The following is a 17,974-nucleotide window of genomic DNA, read 5'->3' as shown; positions in this document are numbered from 1 at the left end:
TTTGTAAACATGTTACCAATCTGTTTTGTTGTTTAGATGTATGGGATAATCACTTTGCCACTTAGCATTGCATCCCTCATAGAGTGTTGTTATATGGGTTGTTTTTTCATGAAAAAAAAATATTTATAATAAAGATGGCTATTTGTTTATCGAAGTCAAGTACCATAGGGTCTTTAGATGCAAGTTTTAACTCTTTCAATATTAATTGTGTTATGAGAATAGTTCGATATGGATTAGTGAGCATAAAGATTTTAAGTTTATTAGTTGGGCAAAAGGTTTCCTAAGTTGGCTAATCATTTTGAGATTTTGATTTGTACCCAACTTCACGTGGTATCTGGGTCTTGGACCCAATTATACATGGTATCAGAGCAAGTATTTATATGTGGTCTTTAACCCAAATTATTCACATGTAGAAGCTCAAAAGAGGGTTCCATGTGAGGGGGAGTGTTAAGGAATAGTCCCACATGGATTAGTGAGTACAAAGATCTTGATTTTATTAGTTAGGAAATTGGTTTCCTAAGTTGGCTAATCATTTTGGAGGTTTAAAAATAACATTGTTACTCATGAATAGAAACTCTTCTCCCTATTTTTCCATTATGTCACTTGACCACCTTAAAGATGAGGATCCAGTTGTCCACTACAGTAATTAGACGGAGGAGCAGAGAGTTCCAACCTTCCTTTCCATTCCTCGCCAGGTTTCAGGGTGATCGACTTCTCCACATTTGCAACTTCCACACATAACATGTGCTTGTACACATCATAACAAAAATCAGCCATTGCCTTTTTCTTCTTGTACCATGGATTCCATACAACGTCATCTGGAAGTTTTTCTTTGTGGTGCCTAAGTGACATCGTGGAAAAATTATCATGGAAGAGTTACTATTCTTGAGTAACAAGCTTACTTTTAAGCCTCCAAAATGACTAGCAAATTTAGGAAGCCTCTTTTCAAACTAATAAAGTGAAGATATTTGTATTCAGTAATCCATGTGGGACTATTGTTTAATACTCACCCTCACGTGTATGCCCTCTTTTGTGGCTTTACATGTGGATAATTTGGGTAGAGGCCTTTAAATCTTGAATTCATACTAGCTAAAAACCTATACTTCCTATGTAATCCAAGCCATAACTTGAGTATTTTCTTGATCCCACTTATAAAACAACAGACTCAATAAGTCAAGTTCATTTTCTACACTAAAAAAAATTTTATTTCTTTTTTCCGAAAGTAATGATTTGAGTTGAAGTAATCCATTCAAGGTTATTTAGGTCATCTACTTTCACAAAGATAATTTAGGTGGCTAGATGATTTTGACCCCGAGTTTTTAGAAGTCACTTCCATAACAAAACTAGCTATTTTTGCCATTTCAATGGTCTTAGTATCAAATGTCATAAAACCATAAAAAACAATAACTTCAAATCTGAAAAAAGCAAAGTCCAATAACCACAATTATAATCAAAACCAATTTTAAAAACGCTAATTCAGCACATACTTACTAGTGCAAAAAATAACTTTATCACAAGTTTCACTAGTTCCTCCAGTCGAACAACCAAAAACAAATGAATAAGCTTCAATTTCTTAATTCTCTAACACATATATCTAAACTATCTCTAAGCATTCGTGACAGAGCAGCACATCCTAGAAACATAGAGCAAAAATAATATAGATATAATGTACTATGAGAAAGATCTGATCTAAATTTGTGCCTAACACCCAAACATAAGTTCCGCATAAAGATAGGTTATAATCTATATATTAGGGGCCAAATAAGCTTCAAAATCTAGGCCTTAAAAAACCACAAAGGCATGCATGGCAAAATAAGAGAGACAAACTTCCTCTTTGCCTTTGTATAATCAACCTACGTAGTCAAATTTTCTATCAGTCTAGTTGTTGTCTTGATTTCTCAATAACTAAGGAGATATGAGAGAAAAATAAATAAATTCTTTAATCGATACTCTTCTTATCTACTACAGTTTTAATACCATATCACGATTTGGAGAATAGAGAAGAATATTATAATGAAGAAATTATAAAACAAGGAAAGAATAATAGATTTTCCACTCAAATTTAGATTGTGGTCTGTCTATACTCTTCTTATCTACTACAGTTTTGATACCATATCATGTATGAGAGGTATCGTTTTATTCATATCCACCTACCTCGTCGCTACACCAGTCACAATTGCTACACATACATACTTTTAAGACACTTGTTCTCCTCTAATTACATGTATGCTTCACCTGTCATAACTGCTACAAATGCATACTTTAATACTTTAGTTCTCTTCTAATTACATGTATGCTACACTTGTCACAACTGCAACACATGCATACTTTAATACTCTACTTCTCTTCTAATTACATGTATGCGACACCTGTCACAACTGCTATACAAGCATACTTTAGTTCTCCTCTAATTACATGTATCATGCAAACCTTCTAACCTGATTAGTTGAGGTTTTTATCTTCGTCGATCTTCAACAGATATATTGTGATACGTTTTTAATGAAAATTTGGAGTTTTAAAATAAATATATTTTTGAAGGGGTACTGTCCCTTCTAGTTTATTTGAAGGCACTTTGGAGTAGAAAGGGTATAGGAGGGGGAAGTGCCCCTATAATTAATTTGCTTGCAAAAGTGCCCACGTTTTAGCCTGATTTTATTTATTTTTGGATAATTTTAAAATTTTAAAAAAACGTCTTCAATACTGAGCTATTTATTTTTTTATATATTTGAAAAATAATTCAAAAAATTATTGTAGAGTTTAGAAATAAAATTTATCACTACACTTTTTATTACATAATATTTATAATAATAAAATGTAAAATAAATATATTAGTTAATTAAAAATCTTACCTATTTAACACCTTTTATAATCGATTTAAGACATTTTATAATTTAAAAAATAATTAATAAATTGTTTTATAGTTTTAAATTTTTTTGTTGGAACCCATTGCATTAACTTAATTTATTAAAATAAATTTAAAATGTAAATATTAATTATTAAAAAACATCTTCAAATATGATTAACACCTATGATTATCGATTTAAGGTACTTAGAAATTAATTTTTTATTGAAAAATATATTTTAAAATTTTAAAAATATTTGATAAAATTATTTGAGTTTTTTAAAATCTTATTTGTTGGTATGTATTTTATTACCTTCTATTATTTTAAAAAATTATAAAATATATATTAACCTATAAAAAAATATATTCTAACCAATTTCCTACCTTTCATTATCGATTTAATATATTTTCAACCATTAAAATATTTTAAAAATAAATTTCATTTTTAAAAAATCTTATTTATCGATACACATTTTATTACCTTATAATTGTTCTAATAAAATTTAATTTTATTATTTAATTAGAAAAATAATTCAATTTAATTTAATTAACACGTTTAATTTGATTACTCCAGTCAACCAACCATAGAAAAGTTTTTATTTAATTTAAAACTATGTAACATAATATAATAATACACTTGGAGAGATGATAAGACTCATTTCGTCCATTTCTTTACGTCCACGATTTTGCAGATGTGCATATATCTAAATGTGATACATATTGATTCACATAAAAAACGCTAAAAAAATAAATAAGCTTGGGAGCAGCATTTTCTAAATTTCACCTTGACTAGGAATACTTTCATTGTTATTTGAAATTTTAGTAAATTCTCTCTGTTATCTTTTTCTGTAAAGCCTAAAAAATACACCTCTAGATTCCAATTCCCAATTGTCTGCCACATGAAACCTCGGAATTTCCCAAAAGCATCTAGCAAATCATAAACAAAAGTCCCCTCAAGTAATTAAATGAAGGATACTGAAGAAGATGCGAAGGAAAGTGTAGATTTAGCTCTCGAGTTCCTGTTTCCTTCACATTTTCTTCAATATCCTTCATTTGATTATTTGAAGGGTCTTTTGTATATGATTTTATAGATATTTTTGGGAACTTTTCGAGGTTTCGAGGTGTTTTTTAATAACTAATATTTAAATTTTATATTTTCTTTTAAAAAATTAAAGTAAATGAAATGTGTTCCCACAAAAAAGTTTTCTGAAAACTATCAAAAAAAATTTAATTACTTAGCCGTTAGACAAGTGCAGTTGTCCGGTGGTTTTTTTGTAAATATCTTAAACATTTGGTTATTTGTTTAATTATTATGTTTAAGAAGTTTATCAGCTTTTGGCCCCTGTTTTTTTTTTTTTAGCTCCTCGACGCTCGTCGTACTGCTGAAGGCGGGATATAGGGTTTATCGTTTAGGGTTTGGCGAATCGTCAAGCATGATGGCGCTTTCCTCACGCTCCCAGATTTCTCTGCAATGCAGCCTCTGCCTCAGGCATGATGACGCTTTCCGCTGCTTCTTGTTCATCTTCTTCTCCTCTTCCTTTCAAGCCATTGTTGGATTCCGTAATAGTAAATTCTAATCCAGAATTTACAACATGCTAGAATATTAGGATTGAAAACAAACTTAAATCCATTCCGTGAATTTCGTCTTCTGATGCGGAATTTATGTGACGAACGATAAGAACGGATATTGATGTTGTGGTCTTCCTCAACTAAATCGCCTTATTCCTGAATGGGACATTCGTCTCTCTTCCGGATGGGGAGAAGAAAAAATGTGTGTGATTTAGTATATTGGGGACCATAACCATGTTGTGTCTCTTTATATAGGGTTCCCATAATTCCCTATGGTATCTATTCAATTGGCCCATATTCATGGCCCATATCCATGACCCATTTCTTAATAGGCCTAACAAAATTAGATCACTTAATTTCAGCCCATTCCATTAATAATAGAAAATATAATTGCATAATAAATATGTTACCCAAATTAGAATAGGAAATGTGAATTTCCTAATAATCTCCCACTTGGGTTACATATCATTCCTGAAACAATTATTTCACAATTCTTTAGGCGTGCATCTGTATACTACTAATAATGGAACCATCGTATATATTAATAATGAAACCACCGCGACTTTCATCACATTATATTCGTGACTAAACCACGATGATCACCATACTAATACACTCAATGACATAGATCAAATATGGATGAGTAACATGGAAATTACATGCAATGTGATCTCAAACATGCCTATTTCCAACTGGTCCTTCTTTAGTCTTTAGTGAGATATGTCCATAGTCCTTAATGCACTGTGAACATTGCACATAGAAAAACACAAGCAAGTTCTTAAATAAAACAATAAGCAATCAATTTTATTAAAAAAACAAATAACTCAATGTCTAAAGCAAACATATAGTACAAAAAATGACTCCCACTAAACCAAAGTATCCTCAGAAATAACACCCATATGAGCAGTGTGCTCATGAAAGACCTTAGGCGGTAAACTCTTGGTTAATAGGTCTGTTAGCATAGAGTCTGTCCCTATATGTTCTATAGAAATCTGCTTATTCTGAACTCTCTCCTTAACAACTAGAAACTTGATGTCAATAAACTTTGACTTCGTCAAGCTCCTGTTGTTGTTGGAATAAAGTACCATCGAGTTATTGTCACAGGAAATCTTTAATGGCCTGTCAATGCTATCTACCACTCGCAGCCCAGTGACAAAGTTTCGTAACCATATTCCGTGGTTGGATGCCTCAAAACAAGCAATGAACTCCGCAGCCATGGTTGAAGAAGCTATGAGATTCTACTTAGCAGACTTCCATGAGATAGCTCCTTCACCCAACATAAAGATGTAGCCTGATGTGGAGCATTTGCTATCTTGGCATCCGGCAAAGTCAGAGTCAGAGAACCCAATGATCTCTAAATTGTCTGATCTCCGATAAGTAAGCATGTAGTCTTTTGTTCTCCTCAAATAACGCATCACGCGTTTGGCTGCCTTCCAATGTTGCATACCTGGATTACTCAAATACCCGCCCAGAATTCCTACTATAAATGCTATGTTGGGACGAGTTCAAACTTGAGCCTACATTAAACTCCCTACTACTGATGCATAAGGAATTTTCTGTATCTCTGTTCTTTCAAGATCATTTTTAGGGCACTGTTTGAGACTAAACTTGTCTCCTTTAGCGACGGGTGTGTCTCCTGGTTTACTATCTTTCATGTCGAATCTAATCAATACCTTATCAATATAGCTCTTTTGTGACAACCTAAGGATACCTTGAGAACGATCTCTAAGTATCTGTATACCTAATACAGAAGAGGCATCACCAAGATCTTTCATCTCGAATTTCTTCGTCAGAAATTTCTTGGTTTAGTGCAGAAAGCCTATATCGCTACTAGCGAGTAGAATATCATTGACGTATAATATCAGGAAGATGTATTTACTCCCACTGAACTTATGATATACACAGTCATCAACAACATTCGCCTCAAAACCGTACGAGGTTATTACTTGATGGAACTTGTGATACCATTGACGGGAAGCCTATTTGAGACCATAGATGGATTTTTTCAATTTATAGACTATAGACTTTGGATCACCAGATACAAAGTTTTCTGGTTGTACCATATAAATCGTCTCATCAATGTCTCCATTGAGAAACACAGTTTTGACATCCATTTGATGTAACTCTAGACCTAAATGAGCCACTAGTGCCGTTATTGTTCTAAAAGAATCTTTCGAAGATACCGGAGAGAAAGTCTCTTTATAGTCTATGTCGTCCCTTTGAGTAAAGCCTTTAGCGACTAGACGGGCCTTATATCTCTCGACATTGCCCTTTGAATCCCTGTTGGTTTTAATTATCCATTTACAACCAATGGGTTTTGCACCTTTAGGCAACTCGATGAGATCCCAAACGTCATTGTCATTCGTAGACTTTATCTCATCCTTCATGGCATCAATCTATTTTTGAGAGTTAGAACTGCCCAAAGCTTGACATAAGTTAATCGGGTCATCTTCTATCAATCCGACGCCATCCTCATGTTCCTGGAGAAATATGATATAATCATCTGGAATCGCATTTCTCCTCTCCCTAGTGGATCTCCTTAATGGCACTTCTTGAGGGTGTTGAGTTTGTACTAAAGATAGTGCAAAAGGAAAAATCTCATTGTTGTTTTGATCTGGAACAATGTTAGGAATAGGAGCCTGAACATTATCCTCTAGTGCCTGAAATGTGTCTTGAACAGCAATAGGTATGAAGAACCGATCACTATCAATAACAGATTCTTCTTCAAAGACAACTTTCCTTATGTTTTCTTCCCCTCCAAACTCAATATCCTCAAAGAATCTCACATTTCCCGTTTCAAAGAAGGATCATGATGTGGGATCGTAAAACTTATAACCCTGAGAGCGTTCAGCGTAATCAACAAAATAACAGCTAACCGTCCTTGAATGCAGTTTTCTTTCATATGGCCTATAAGGCCGCACCTCAGCTGGACAACCCCAAATGTGCAAGTGCCTAATGCTAGGCTTCTTGCCTATCCAAAGTTCATAGGGGGTTTTGGCAACTACTTTGCTCGGTACCCTGTTAAGGATTTACACTGCCGTCTTGAGAGCTTCTCCCCAAAGTGACTCTGACAAAGAGGAATGACTGATCATACTCCTTACCATATCCTTAAGAGTTCGGTTTCATCGCTCTGCAACACCGTTCATGCTGGGTTTGCCAGGCATGGTGTATTGCGGAACAATTCCACACACTTTGAGGAAAATCGCGAAGGGTCCTGGACGTTGTTCTCCTAATCAATCATACCGTCCGTAGTATTCACCACCACGGTCGGATTTGACAGCCTTGATTTTCTTTCCAAGTTGAAGTTCAACTTCAGCTTTGAAAGACTTGAAGACGTCCAGGGATTGTGACTTCTCATGTATTAAATATAGGTAACCGAATCTAGAGTAATCGTCTATGAATGTAATGAAGTACTGTTGGCCATTCCATGAAGTTGTAGGGAATGGACCACAAATATCTGTATGTATAAGTTCTAAGACATCTTTAGCTCTTTCGGCACCTAATTTTCTAACATTTGTTTGTTTCTCCTTGATGCACTCAACACAAACTTGGAAGTTTGTAGTATCTAGGGGTTCAAGAATTTCATCCGACACAAGCCTTTGAATTCTCTGTTTAGAGATATGTCCTAAACGTTTGTGCCATAATGTGGCAGAATTCTCACTTAATTTTCTCTTCATACCACGTAAACTAATTTGCAATATTTCTCTATAGGAACTAATAACATCAAGCATATATAGATTATCAATTAAGGGATCGAACCAATAAAATTTGAATTTTGGTAGAGACTAACTTTATTATTTCCAAAAGAACAAGAGAAACCTGATTTGTCCAAAATGGAAATAGAAATTAAATTCCACCTAAAAGACGGTGCAACAAATGTCTCAAATAAATCCAAATAAAATATAGTGGTTAATTGTAATCTGAAAGTTCCTATAGCTTCTACTGCAACTTTATTGTCGTCGCCCACAAAGATGAATTTTTCAGCATCACTTGGCGATCGGCTTCACAGGCAACCCTGCAAAGACATACTAATGTGAGTGGTAGCACCAGAATCCACCCACCAAGTGTCTTTAGGTACATAAGCTAAATTAACTTCAAAACAAACTAAAGTTAGAGGCATACCCTTCTTTACACGCCAGGTGGCGTACTTGGGACAATCCTTCTTCGTATGTCCCGACTTCTTTTAGAAGATGCAGGTAAACTCCTTAGCCTGCTTCTTCTGTTTCTTAGTCTGAGAAGAACCTACCACAGTATCCTTACCTCTCTTCTTCTTCTTGTACTGAGAGGTTGAGGCCAAGTGATCACTTTCAGTCTTATCCCATTGATGTCTCTCTTCCTCTTGCACATAGTGAGATATAAGCTCATTTAGGGACCATTTGTCCTTCTAAGTGTTATAACTCACTTTGAATTTGCCAAAGTGTGCAGGAAGAGAGATCAGAACCAAGTGCACCAGCAAGTCCTCAGACTGTTCTAACTTAAGTGACTTGAGTTTTGATGCGAGATGAGACATTTCCATGATGTACTCTCTTATGTTCCCTTTGCCTTTATACTTCATTGAAACGAGTTTAGCCAAAAGGCTACTCGCCTCCGATTTTTCATTCTTGGCAAAATATTGTTCAGTTTCTTCTAGGAACTTCTTGACGCTCTTGCTCTCTGTCATAGAGCCCCGAAACGCCTCCGGAATGGAGCGTTTCATGATCATCAAGCATATTCGATTAGCGCGCTCCCACTTCTCAATTTTAACCTCATTGAGGTTATCCGGAGTAGAAATGGGTGGCTCTGCCCGAAGTGCAAGATCTAAATCCATACAACCGAGGACAATTTTCACGGTATCTTTCCAGGCCTTAAAATTCGTCCCACTTAACATTGGAATGCAGCTTATTTGAGCCGTAACATTTGAAGCAGTAGCAATAGAAACTGTATAAAGAACAAAATAAACAAGCATACTCACATTAACTAGCATGTCATATAAAGAAAAATAGACAAATACAAAATAAAATCCAAATTGGGGACCCATCTCAAGATACCTCGTACAACATTAATTCCTAGTCTTTGGACAGATAAATTAATTGTAAGTGGTACTCTCAGTGCAATGATCAAATACTGACAATCAGTTCTGTCAAACAATAGCCTTTCTTTGGACCGACTATTGTTCACATGAAAAATCTTTATAATTGTCACGCATTTATCATCACAGGTACGTTGTTTATTTGGCCAAATTGTGTCTTCCTTTGGGCCGAGCACAATTTGCATAAATAACTCCGTACAAATATCTATGTATTTCTAGTCAAACTATTCTACACTACAGAGGTTACTTTGGCAACATGTAGCTTCAAACAATTTGATTGAAAATACTAGAACAACTAAACAAAATAATTAATTTTTTTTATTCAGTTGCCCAACACTGTGGCGCCGCCCCATTGGCGCCGTAGAGTTGGCCTTTATTTCCTTGGAGCTGCAATAAATATTTTGTAATGTAATATATATAAACAAAATATTTAGTAAAATGCAACAAACAAATATGAGCAGCCTTATTGGGCATATACGCCAAACGCAAAAGTCAGCTCGGTCGAGCTAGCTTAGCCCAAGTCGACCTGATTTGCAGCAACCGGTTCGAGTTGACTCACCTGAGTCCTCCTAACAAAACCAGAGGTTTTTTTCTTTTTCTTTTTTTATTATTATTGTGACACTGCAGTTTGTCCATTGGACATAGCAGTGCGCCCGTTGCTTTGAACAGGCACAACAGTTGCCCAACAGACACACGCCCACTGCAGTGAACCGGCACTGCAGTTGCCCAACGGGCATGGCAGTGCGCCCAGTGGAATGAATGGGTGTTGATGTCACCCTAGGGCCACGACAGCGCTCCCGACGGACACTGCTATGGCCCAACGGCCACCGCAGCGCCATACTCTCTGTTTTCGGCGCTGCCGTTCGCCCGACGGCTCTGGCCCGCCGATCACTGTTCGGATTCCTTCCGACGACAAAAAAACGACGACAACATCGATGAACTCACAACCCAAGACGAATTCCATGGAGAAACAAATTTTTTCCACTCCACGAATTAATCTAGAAATCCTAATAATCTAACAAAACTGCTCTGATACCACTTGTTGGATTCCGTAATAGTAAATTCTAATCCAGAATTTACAACATGCTAGAATATTAGGATTGAAAACATACCTGAATCCATTCTGTGAATTTCGTCTTCTGATGAGGAATTTATGTGACGAACGATAAGAACGGATATTGATGTTGTGGTCTTCCTCAACTAAATCGCCTTATTCATCAATGGGACCATCGTCTCTCTTCTGGATGGAGAGAAGAAAAACCGTGTGATTTATTATATTGGGGACCATAACCATGTTGTGTCTCTTTATATAGGGTTCCCATAATTTCCTATGGTATCTACTCAATTGGCCCATTCCTTAATGGGCTTAACAAAATTAGATCACTTAATTTCAGCCAATTCCATTAATAATAGAAAATATAATTACATAATAAATATGTTACCCAAATTAGAATAGGAAATGTTAATTTCCTAACAGCCATCTCTTTCATCTCATTTGCCCATAATGTTGCTCAAAGATAAGATCATCAAGAAGATTTGACTTTTGTGATACGGGTAAGTTGGTTTGATATAGCTTATCGATTTCTTGGCGTTCTTTTCAGTTAGGTGAAGTTTCAAGAAGACATTATCTTCATCTTTCTTGAATAGCGCAGTCACTGATTGTCATCTTCCCAATCACTTCACTTTTTATTTTTTCACAGTAAAAAACTTTCTTATTAAAACGCTGGTTGGATCATTTCTATCTTATTGGCTGTTATTCCTTGTTTCAAATTCAATGCATTCATTGATTTTTGCCTGTTTTCCCTTATAGGATTTACATACACACGTATCGCTGTCTAGGGTTAATTCTTTGTTCTTTATGGAAAAAAGTATTTGCAGAGATTCTGTTTCAATTTCTGTATGAAACAGATATGTTTTTGCTTTTTGCTTACATTTCTTTGTATTTTTTATTTTTTTTATTTTCCCGCTTCTTCTTGTGAAAGTTAAGAATAGGTCATCGATCTGGTTGCAGGGCTACTGTAAATGGGATAAGAAACTATGTTGGAAATTGCCATCCTAATTCTTCCATCGATTTGAATTGGTTATCTATCTCATACTTTACTGGGCATTTTGATTGGGTTAAGTAGATGAAACTGAGTTTGCTAAAATGAGAACAAACACACATTCCAATGGCGCATGATATGTTCTGACAAATTTTTCTGCCTCTGAGAGGGCACTAAACATTAGGATGCTGTAAAATATGTGATGTTTTGTGGCCACTGCACCATAAAAAGCTTCACAATAAACAGGGAAAACGAAATCTTGTCACTATAGACTTAAAGGGCACATGAAGTATTAGGAATAGGGAAACCACCATCCTATAGATGGTATTCGTATATGGAAATTAGGAGCTGGCTGTTTGAGAGAAAAACCATGCCATGAGCAATGGATTGTGCTATTCATGATGATGCTGTCAATGTAAACACAAGAAGGTCACATATGAAAATGATGGAAGGCCATGTAATTATGTAATCAATAGTTTAACTTTGTACTCTTTCATGAGAAGCAGATACACAACCCTGGTTCTTTTACCATAAATGTGTTAAAATTTCCAGATATGATCCAACGTGGAGATGTCCATTAGTAAAAGTGAAAAAGGCTTACTACTACATTTTCCGTATCAAACAGATATATGTTTAAAACACAATCTAGGCAATTAAAGGGCCAGCCAACTTGGGGTTTCTTTGGTCATACCGTTGGAAGTGGGTGTATTGTCTGGTTATGGCCTCTCATATGGTTTCAGATTTTTGAGAAGGGTGCAGATGCTTGTTTGAATGAACAAGCCTATTGGAACCAACTTGATTTATTCAGTTTTGAAAACAATGGTTTAAGCTGCTTGAGCTATTAAGAGTGTTTTGACTGTAAACTATGGGACAACTAGGTCTTTTGGTAAACGTCATCTTATTTGAAGACTTTAGATGCAAAAATGAACTGGTCAATGGTGATTAAATAGAGTCAGTGTAGCTAGGTTTTGACTATCCTTGTATTTTCTTGAATATATATTGATGAGTGTTAGAAAGAGGATGTATGGTCTTTTTTTTTCCTGAAAATAGGTCATATTTTTCTTCTATTTTAGCCATTTGATTTAAGATTGAAAGCTAAATTTATTTTTTTCCTCTTTGACATTTTATTTTTTTAACATTTATGATGTCTTCATGCTTGACATTCAGTTGTCTATGGATTATATAGTCTCATTTGTCAACGTTCACAGATTATCAGAATATGTAGTGCTCATGGATGTGTGGCTTCTCTATCTCTTTTTATTTTTTATTTTTTTTCTGAATAAGTTACTGTAGTTTTGCTTAAAGGATGCAAGTGTTGAGCAAATTGATCACTCTGTCCTTGTACATAATTGGAGGTTTGCAGTTACTTGCAAAATTGTTGAATAATTTGGGATAAGTTTGTTGTAGCAGTTTTGACAGGTGTAGTATACATGTAATTAGAAGAGAATTAAAGTATTAAAGTATGCATGTGTAGCAGTTGTGACAGGTGAAGCATACATGTAATTAGAGGAGAACAAGTGTCTTAAAAGTATGTATGTGTAGCAGTTGTGACTGGTGTAGCAACGAGGTAGGTGGATATGAATAAAACAATGCATAAAAGTGAACCTCTCATACACCTATAGATAGACCACAATCTAAATTTGAGTGAAAAATCTATTATTCTTTCCTTACTTGTTTTATAATTTCTTTATTATAATATTCTCCTCTATTCTCCAAATCATGATATGGTATCAAAACTGTAGTAGATAAGAAGAGTGTTGATTAAAGAATTTATTTATTTTTCTCTCATACCCCCCTTTGTTATTGAGAAATCAAGACAACAACTAGACTGATAGAAAATTTGACTACGTAAGTTGATTGTACGAAGGTAAAGAGGAAGTTTTTCTCTCTTATTTTGCCATGCATGCCTTATGGTTTTTTAAGGCCTCGATTTTGAAGTTTATTTGGTCCCTGATATATAGATTGTAACATATCTTTATGTGGAACTTATGTTTGGGTGTAGGCACAAATTTAGATCGGATCTGTCTCATAGTACATGATATCAATATTATTTTTACTACATGTTTCTAGGATGTGTTGCTTTGTCACGAATGCTTAGAGATAATTTAGATATATGAGTTAGAGAAGTAAAAAATTGAAGCTTATTAATTTGTTTTTGGTTGTTTGACTGGAGGAGCTAGTGAAACTTGTGATAAAGTTATTTTTTGCACTAGTAAGTATGTGCTGAATTAGCTTTTTAAAATTGGTTTTGATTATAATTGTGGTTATTGGACTTTGCTTTTTTCAGATTTGAAGTTATTGTTTTTTATGGTTTTATGACATTTGATACTAAGACCATTGAAATGGCAAAAGTAGCTAGTTTTGTTACGGAAGTGACTTCCAAAAACTTGGGGTCAAAATCATCTAGCCACCTAAATTATCTTTGTGAAAGTAGATGACCTAAATAACCTTGAATGGATTACTTCAACTCAAATCATTACTTTTGGAAAAAGGAAATAAAAGTTTTTTTAGTGTAGAAAATGAACTTGACTTATTGAGTCCGTTGTTAAGGAGTAGATAGTGCCATGAGGTCACCTCCACACTTTTTATATAAGCCATGCTTAGCAGTCTTGTGTTCTTGAAATGCAAAAAGAAAAATGAAAAAGAAAAAATGAGGGCTGAACGAATTTGTGGAAAGAGAGGAGAGTGTTTCAAAATCCTACCTCTTAGCCAATGCCTTTATTTGTAGTTTTACAATGCCCTTAGGGCGACAACTTGATAAAACAAAAGACATAAAAGGAACACATATTTACAATTTTATGTCATCTTTATGAAAAGTACTATATTTTACACATATGCCACTCCTTTGACGTGTGGGCTTCTTGTCTTGAGCTCGTGGACAGGGCCAATTTTTACTGGCAAGGTATGAAGTCCGCAATTGGTGAGTACGTAGCCTCGTGTCTTGTATGTCAACGCAACAAGGTCGAACATTTATCAATAGCTGGCGTACTTCAACCACTCACCCTTCCCACACAGGTTTGGACTGATCTTTCCATGGGTTTCATTGATAGACTTACCAAAACTTCTAACAAATCCGTCGTATTGGTGGTGGTTGACATATTTTCAAAGTATTCTCACTTTGTTCCTTTGGCTCATCTGTATACGGCTTCAAGAGTAGCTCAAGTGTTTTTAGAAAATATTATTCATTTGCACGGCATTCCGAGTCCATAGTGAGCGATCGTGATGCAGTCTTTACTAGCCACTTTTGGAGAGAGCTTTTCCAATTATGCGGTATCAAACTCAACTTTTCATCTTCTTATCATCCACAATCCGATGGGCAAACTGAGGTTGTTAACCGCACAGTAGAAATGTACTTATGATGCTTTGTGGGCGACCGCCCTCAACGGTAGATAGAATGGCTTCCATGGGCAGAATATTGCTACAACACATCTTTCCATACAACTTTGCAAGCTACCCCTTTCAAGGTCCCCTATGGCAGGGACCTCCAAGGTTGTTTCATGTATGGCTGGCTCCACCAGAGTTGAAGCGCTTGACCAGACACTGCTGGACCGTGATCAGGTACTCCAAGACGCTTCGTAACGTCTCAAGAAAGCTCATGCTTGGATGAAAGATTACTATGATAGGGGGCATCAGGTGACTATGTGTGGCTCCGCCTCCAATCCTACCATCAATAGTCTATTGTTGGCCCCTGCCACAAGCTACCACCCAATGTTTTTTGGCCCTTCTCGGTTCTCCAGCGCATTGGCCAGGTGGCTTACCAGCTTCAGCTTCCACCTGACTCTCAACTGCACAATGTCTTTCATGTGTCACTCCTCAAACCCTTCAAGGGTACAACACCACCTCCACCTCCATTCTTACCTCCAATGAAAGAGGGACATGTTATTCTCTGTCCACCCATAGCCTTTCAAGCTCGACAACTTCATAACAGGTGGGAGGTTCTCATCCGGTGGACTGGTGGACTGACACAGATGCAGCGTCTGTAACATGGGAAGATGTGGAGACATTGCGCCAAGCCTATCCTGCCTTTGAGCTTGAGGACAAACTCTTTCTCTAGGGGGGAGTGATGTTATGAACTCAATAGCAAGCCGAGTCATTCAGAGGGGCCGTGTTGACCCCCGATTTTCATGAATAAGTGAAAATTAGATACTTGTTACTCAGTCTAGAGTTCTCAAGGTCTTGCTACAATGTTTTTCTCGTGGTCCTCTAGTAGAAGGTATTTATAGTTTTTTGCTCCTTGATTTAGGACTATCACTAGCTCAATGTTCTCTTCCTTAGGTGTTTTTTACCGATAATCCCCATACTTACTTTACCAACATAAGTTGGCATAAGTCATTTATTGCATTTGTTGATACATCTTTTTCATGTGACCATGGTTGGTGGTCAAGTCCTCAAAGGACCATACTCTATCAACATTATTTTTCTCCTCATCAATGAGGAGAAGTAAAAATTTCCTCGAATATATTCATGGTAATATTTGTGTACCATTGAAAAGTTTTTGGTGGACGTAGTAAATACTACATCTTTTTCTGGTTAATAGATTACTTACAATTTGTTTTATTTGAAGACTCTTGAGAAGGATTGAAAAGGTAAATATGCATATCACCCCTTTCACTTTTTTAGGTTGTGATGCCTATGTATGTGTTTCTAAAAAGAAGCAAACTCGGTAGTGTATGAACTCCAAAAGGTGGGCTACACAAAAGGAAAAAAAGGGTAGAGGTTGTGGAATCCTATTGTCCTCAAGGTGATAACTAGCCTAGGTGTTGTATGTTATGAAGACTATACACAAGGTGCTATCTCCGTTAGCAACGAAAATTATATCCAACTAAGGAGAAACTCTCAAGATAGGACGATCAAAAGCCATTGAGAAGACAAATACAACTTGATATATAGTAAATTATAGGAGAACACAAAAAAAGGAATAAAGAATTAACCTATAGATCACCTAAGGGGAAAAGACCCATAACTTATATTTCTAAAATCTCAATATCATTGCAAGTGGTCTCGATATAGGTTCCAAGATTACCAAACTTGCTTCCAGACGCTAACTGAGGAAAAAATATCCCAACCAAACCAGTTTTGTGTGGTGATTGGCAAATTGCACAAACCGTATCTAACTTGGAGTGCTCTCCCTTTCCTCATTTGATTGTGCAAATGGGGGAAGCTTGTTGCATGGGGGCTTTGCTCCACCCTCCTCCATCTTTGCCACACAAGGGAGGAACTATATGTCAATAGGGCGGCTCCATCCTTCCCATCCAGCTTTGAACGGGGAAGAAGAAGCTATTTTTTTATTTTTTTAAAATTTTAAATGTAAAATGATTTCATCTACTTCTTCTCTCCTATTTTTTTTTAAAATATTTATGACAACATCCTCAGTTTATTGATGGTCAAACTTAGTTACCCACATGTGCCCTTACTAGTTCAATGGATGGGAAGATTTATAACTTTGATACTCCATGCGTGTTATCTTAGTTGGTGTTGAACTTATGGAAAAGAGAAATACTTCATTGACTTATTATAATCAGAGTACATGAACCTCTATTTATAAAAGAGGAAGATAGTAGAGTCCAATTACAATAAAATTACCTTTGTCCCAATTACACCCAAACTCTAACACTTAAAGATAAGTCCTAACATAATTCAATAACTCAATATAGATAAAAGACAAACATAACTCTAACTAGAACTCTTCTAGGACATGACCATAAGATAAAAATGCATTTGTGAGTCCTTCTTGATCTTCCAACTTATTTGATAAGGATCTCAGCTCGTGGTAATCATGGTGGGTCCTACTTCTTATGGGCTTGGGCCCATCTTGCGGGCATTTCTTGGTCCTGTGGCCCATCTTATAATACTCTTAGATATGTTGGTCTTCCTTGGTCGTGTGGGCTGAAGCTCATCTTCCAACACTCCCCCACAAGTTGGGGGTGAGAGAACATCATGAACTCCTAGCTTGCTGCAAATGATATATATAATTTTTAGAATAAGATGGCACATCTTCCAATATGCCTTCATCTTCCAACACTCCCCCTCACGCTGTTGCGTCATTCCATGAGGCCCTGCTGGCATAATATAAGTGAGATTAAAAATCACTCCTAGTCGATAAGACATTGCTCATACTCTAGTCCTAATACTAATACATGGTACACTTCGTCTTCTGTAGGTAGTGTGTCTATCGGCATTGCTCTGAAGTGTCCACCACCGTGTCCCTCCACAGGACAACGACTCTCAAGTGGTAGGAGTAATAAAAGTCATTATAGGGGGGTAGTGAGTTTATTTATAATGGTGTCCCAATCCGAACACCGACTCTCATGGTATCCCAACCATGATATTTTTTAGAGTTAAATTTATCATGGTGTCCTAATCCGGGCACCGAGTCTCATGGTGTCCCAACCATGATATTTTTTAGAGTCAAATAAACTATGGTATGAGAAAAGGTACTGAGGCCACCCCTTC

Source organism: Aristolochia californica, unplaced genomic scaffold, assembly GCF_029961685.1.
Source record: "Aristolochia californica isolate CCGP_79_NKW_82.1479 unplaced genomic scaffold, dmAriCali1.0.hap1 SCAF_10, whole genome shotgun sequence".
NCBI lineage: Eukaryota > Viridiplantae > Streptophyta > Magnoliopsida > Piperales > Aristolochiaceae > Aristolochia > Aristolochia californica.
Note: the sequence above shows the minus strand (reverse complement) of the source record.